We start from the raw sequence: 6,000 nt of genomic DNA, 5'->3' as shown, positions 1-6,000 counted from the left end.
TACTGGGAAATAAAAAAAAAAAAAGAAAATCTGACTCATTGGGATGAATAAAAATGCATTAAAATTCATATTTGCACATTTCTTTTGTTTCTAAAGCTATAGAAATACAGGTGGGGTTAAGTACTCCAATATGTGTGATGAAAAAGAAATAGTCAAAGATTGGTTGTATTATATTGTATTTTGTCCCATTTCAAGTTAGATGAAAAACAAATAGCAGTGCACAGCTTTTCAGAAAAACTATGGAAAAGTACAATGCCTGCATTTGATTTTGTCAGAACATTAAATGTTGCATTTACTGCACTTTTCTTTTGTATCACTGACACAATTTATTATTACTGCACATTTTGCATCAAGATTTCTCTAAAACAGGACACAGTCAATATTGGCCGTGTCCCAATGCACCTTTTGAAGGTGCCCTTCGAAGTACTCCTCAAAGTGTAGTTTGAAGGTTCCGGATGAGAATGTGTCCTCCTCAGTGTAGCCGCCATCTTGCTGAAGTGGGACAGGCCTACACCACAGACCGCACTTCCACCGCTGTCTTTGAGCGTAGGATACGTACATTAGGTACATTATTTTTTATTATTTAATAGAAGAAAAGTCAAGATGTCGTTCTTTCTGTTTAGATTAAATATCAATAGGCAAATATTACGTTCAAGGTGATTTTTTGCTCATTTGTAGCTACTTCATAACTTTAACAAAATATACCTTGTGAAAACATAATAACAGAGAGAGAGGTAACAGTATCATTTTTACATTCATAGTCTATAAACCAGAGAACACTGATTAGTTGTACATAAAGTGGGATATTGCAGTTTAACAATTCGTTATTTTGGCCAGTGGCTACACCACTTTAATAACAGTAGAGGGCTCTGTTTCTCTTCATTGCCGTGCCAATTCGTATTTTCTAGCAGTGCAGTGCTACATGAAACTAGCTTCATTGTTCACATTACCTGTGTGGAACTCTGTTACAAACCATTTCCTAGGAAAAAAAGGAAGGCAACACAATATAGTATAATAAAATAAGTAGCGTTTATGTAGGGAAATGAAGGGCATTTAACAATTTAGGATTACAATACATAAAAAAAAAAAACAAAGTCAACAAAAGGAAGCTCTAAGAGTAGAGTACAAAGTCAGTGAAATGGCATGCCGATTCACAAACAGAATCTGGCAACCAGGAGTAACAGGGGGCGAGTCCTTTTGAATCTGGAGCAGTCACAGGTGGAGGGCGACGATTGGCTGAGCCTTGATTGTCCCTCCAATTGCACTTAGAGTAGGCTGTCAATCAACGCCAGCTGCGGGGCATAACGGGAGGGGCTGAGAGAGAGGAAGTGAGAGAGAGAAAAAAGGAAGAGGCACATGGTAGGAGGAGCTGGAGGCCAGGGGCCATAACACTTCCCCCCATAAAGATACAACCTGGAGTATTACAATTTTTTTTTTTTTTTCAGAATGTTACAAGTATCTTTTGCCAAATTGCCTTACCTACATTCTGGACAGGGCATCAGCAAACACATTCTCCAAACCCTTCTTGTGGCAAATTTCCAAGTGGAAATCCTGCACCATCACTGCATCAACCGCTGGTTGTGATTGTACATGCATGACAGAAACGTTAGGGGGTTATGGTCAGTAAGTACAGTGACAGGCTGAGAGCAGGACCCAAGGTACACCTCGAAATGCTGGAGAGCAAGCAAAATGAACAACGTTTCTTTCTCTATAGTGGAATACTTGGGCGGATGTTTATTAAATTTGCGAGAGAAGTAACTCACCGGGTGGTCCACACCTTCTGCATCCTCCTGCATTAGGACCGCACCTGCTAAAACTGCACTGGCATCTACCTCAACTTGACAAATTGACATGGCAGACGCGAGATTTTGCGTTTACGGTCTGGAGTAGTACTAATGTAATCAGTGTCAGTGATTTTTTGTTTAATCACGTAAGGGCCGAAAAATTTATCAGAAAGCGTATGGCCTTGGATGGGAAGGACGAGCACTTCGTCACCTACATTAAGTTTTTTTAAGTTTAAGTAAAGTCCATTTTTGTCTGACCGTTGGCTAATTTTGGTTTGGCCTGTTCATTGGCTTTAAGGGTACGTTCACAAAATGTACTAACATAATCTGGTAGGTTATTAGGAGTAATAGAGAATGGGAAAAGGGACTTTTCCTTTAATGCCTTTAATGGACCACGAGTAGAATGAGAAAAAAACAACTGGGCTGGACTAAACCTTGTGTGTCCAGAAAGTGCTTGGGGAATTGTTTGGTTAGGTTTACCCATAACTTGACACATATGGCAGGTGCGACAATGTTTGGTTACATCTTTTTTCATACCTGGCCAGAAGAATTGATTAAAAACTGACTGATATATTTTGGTTACACCCAAGTGTCCAGACCATTGGCTTTCATGGCCTAAAGTTAGGATTAACGGTTGGTACTTAGTGGGTGTTACAATTTGGCAAACTGTTTTAAGATTTGTTTTTTCCGCACAATTTGGGGACCATTTACACATTAGCATATCATGGTAAAGGAAGTAGCCCGTTTTGTGTTGTCTAGTTGTTCCTCACTCACCACATTGGAAAACAGAGAGCGTAGTGTTGCCCTCTGCTCGGCACACAGCTGGGCACGGGAGCATGGTAAAATCAAGTTTTCTGTAGGAGAAATCAGTGGATTAGTAGGATTAGGTTTTTGTGGCAGTTGGGCTATAGAATTTGGAACAGAGGGTTTGGACGTCGCGGTAGCAGAAAAAGTATTAGACAAGCGTACTTCAGGGTTTTTGCGACTGGGTACCGTTCTGGTGTGCCAGAAAGTGCAACACCGCTTGACGGGGAACCAACTACCTCAAGGGACGGAGTTACTTTACCCCCTGCAATGTTGTTTCCCATAAGCATTTCTATTCCTATGGGCAATGCGGGGCAGATAGCTACAGGAAAGATGCCGGTAAGGAGGTTAGATTTTATATGAAAAAATGAACAGGCCTGGGACTAACTCCCATTTCTATTCCCCGCAGTATTGTTCGGTAGCCACATGATGACACAGAAGAAAACGGGAGGGCACTGGACAGAATAACTGTCTGGGAACCACCAGTGTCTCTCAGGATGCGGATGGGGCGCTGATCAGATGCTTCGCCAGTCAAAGAAACTAGTCCCTGAAAAATGAACGGCTCAAAACACAAGTCAGACTTTGGGCTGGCATTGGGGACTAAGCTACATGGGTCTGATTTAATGAACCCAACACCTTTTGTTTGGAGTGCGGACAAGTCCACTTTTCTTTTGAGGGCAGGACAGTCAGCGATAAGGTGTCCAGGCAGGTGGCAGTAATAACATTCTCTTTCATCTAGTTGAGTTCTTGCAGCATTAACAGGAGAAATCGGCCTATTGTTTGCAGGGTTTGGCACCTGTGACTTCTCACCCGGATTTACAGTAAAAGTAGACTTATGAGTTAACACATACTCATCAGCTAATACAGCAGCGTCAGACAGAGTTTTCACCTTTTGTTCATTCAAATAAACAACCACTCGATCGGGGAGATTTTTCTTAAAATCCTCTAACAAAATTAGCTCTCGTATTGTATCAACATTTTGGGCTTTGGCGGAAGAACACCACTTATCAAACAACGTTCCTTTTTCCCGAGCAAACTCAACATAGGTACGGCTTGGGGCTTTGCGGAGATTTCTAAATTTTTGCCTGTACGCCTTGGGTAGGAGCCAGAGGCGCAGACCCAGAGTGACGCAGCGCGGCGGCTGGAGGAGGCGCAGAACCGGAGGACCTATTGATTCTACTACGGCGGGTATAACTACTATTGGACAGCTTTATCACTGTCCAGCGTGGGTCTGCACAGTGGTATAGCCTGGAGGAGCCGGGAGTAAGAAGGGATGTTTGACTTTTCCCCATGAACATTTTTATAGAAAGCACTTTTTGTCGTAACCAGCGGGGCGTAAGGACCAGAGTTGCGGGACTCACAAAGTTTTATAATTTCTTTATTCTCAATAAATGTTCATCGAAATCAACGTTCATAGAAGTGTTCATAGAGATCCAAGTTCATAGAAGTGTTCATAGAGATCTAAGTTCATAGAAGTGTTCATAGAGATCAGAGTTCATAGAAGTGTTCCTAGAGATCAGAGTTCATAGATCCAACGTAGCTGGGGAGCGTGGGTGCGGGTTCGTGAGCGTAGGGAGACACAGTGCACGGCAGTGAGGATACAGGACATACCAGGGCGGAGGTGCGGGTGCTGGGGTAGTCCGGAGCAGGTTCTGGGACGGAGATCTGGAGCAGGACAAAGGATTCCAGTGAGACACAGAGGACGAGCATGAATCAAAAGTACAAAGCCAAAAGTATAATCACGTGAAACACGCGGACGTTCCGGCGCCGAGTGACTCGTCCGAACCCCTCTTATCCACGGCAGGTGGCGTTGATTGCGCTGATGGGGAGCAGGTGCACGTGGGAGGAGTCCGGATTCCGCCCCGCTCCGGAGACAGACAGGTGAGGGAGGGGGGAAGACGAGGACACGGGGAGAGCAGAGCAGGCACCGTGACACTTTTATGGCCTTTTTAACTCTTGTTGTAATAAATGTTTACAAATTGCACTGTGGTTTTTAATTCACTGCTCACCCCTGTGACCTTCCTGTAATTTAGAATGGAGCCCTGTACTCCTTAACTCTAGGTGGCGTTGCTAATTTAAATTGAAAATAGCATAATGGAGTTTTAATCTTCACCCTCTCGGGCCACAAATGACTTGAATTTCCCTATTTCATTCCCATCTGATCCACAGCCTGCTGATCAGAGAAAGTATACTACAAGCCCTATGGTGTACTAAACGTATCTATTTCTCAGTAGACAGTTGTTCACAAAAACGTGGCAATTGCTTATTGAATAATCCATCATATCTACCTTTTTTACCAAAGAAGAGTCAAAAACATATATATCCTGGTGGATATAGCGCGGACCCCTGGCTCGCCATGGAGTATCATCCCAGCGGCCTAGGCGGTGCAGAGACAGAAAACAGAAGAGGGGCTGCAGGGCCGGCGCTCTAGATAGGCTAAAGAGACAGCCCTTTAACCGACCGCTCCCCAGCCTGTTTGTCACAAACTCCAGATCCCTTGCAAACAAGATGGATGAACTGAGACTACTGACTGCTACTAACAACGTGGTGAGAGACAGTTGTGTGCTGATTATCACGGAATCTTGGCTTCACTCATCTATACCAGACTCTGCCATCGAGCTAACCGCGGGTTACACTGCTCAGCGCCAGGACAGGACAGCGGACTCTGGAGGGGTGGGGGGGGAATGCAAATGCTAGCTTGGCTATCAGACTTTTGCATGATAGCATTAGCAAACAGCAGAGCATGTATCCCAACGCTGTGCTCATTATAGCGGGGGATTTTAACCATACGAACTTGAAAGTGGTGCTCCCTAGACTTCATCAGCACATAAGGTGTGCTACTAGGGGAGCAAATACTCTGGACAAAGTTTATACAAACACCAAACTGGGCTATAGGGTAAGGCAGCTTCCACACTTGGCCCAGTCTGACCATATGTCCCTGCTTTTAATTCAATGACCAATTAGGTGAAATACCTAACCCTCTGTGTTAGTGTGACAACTTTGCCTGTGGTTATTTTATTAAAATTGGCATGGAAGTGTGTTTTTCTAATAGTGGTGTGGCAAAAGCTCTCAAAAAATGTATTATCTCTATGATCTGATCAGGTTACTGCACTCAGAATACTATAATTGCATGTGTGTTTGCAAAGGGAAAAAAGTACTATTTATATTAAAAAAGTACTAGGAAAATGTATATTTTTTTATGGGAAAGAGGCTGAATAAACGCAGGATTCACTCCCAAACCTTCAGCTAATCAGCTCCCTGACTTCTCCTTTCAGCTGTTGTGCATATAATTCTTTATTATCTAAATTGACTAATGTACATTTTAGTGGACTAAGGCATTAATTGACTGAACGACTTAAAGACTACAGCCCTGTTTTCATCTGTATGTATTTTGACAGTGACGACTTTTAAC

This window comes from Periophthalmus magnuspinnatus, chromosome 4, assembly GCF_009829125.3.
Source record: "Periophthalmus magnuspinnatus isolate fPerMag1 chromosome 4, fPerMag1.2.pri, whole genome shotgun sequence".
NCBI classification, from domain to species: domain Eukaryota; kingdom Metazoa; phylum Chordata; class Actinopteri; order Gobiiformes; family Gobiidae; genus Periophthalmus; species Periophthalmus magnuspinnatus.
The sequence above is the reverse complement of the archived record's forward strand: the minus strand, read 5'-3'. Positions refer to the sequence as shown.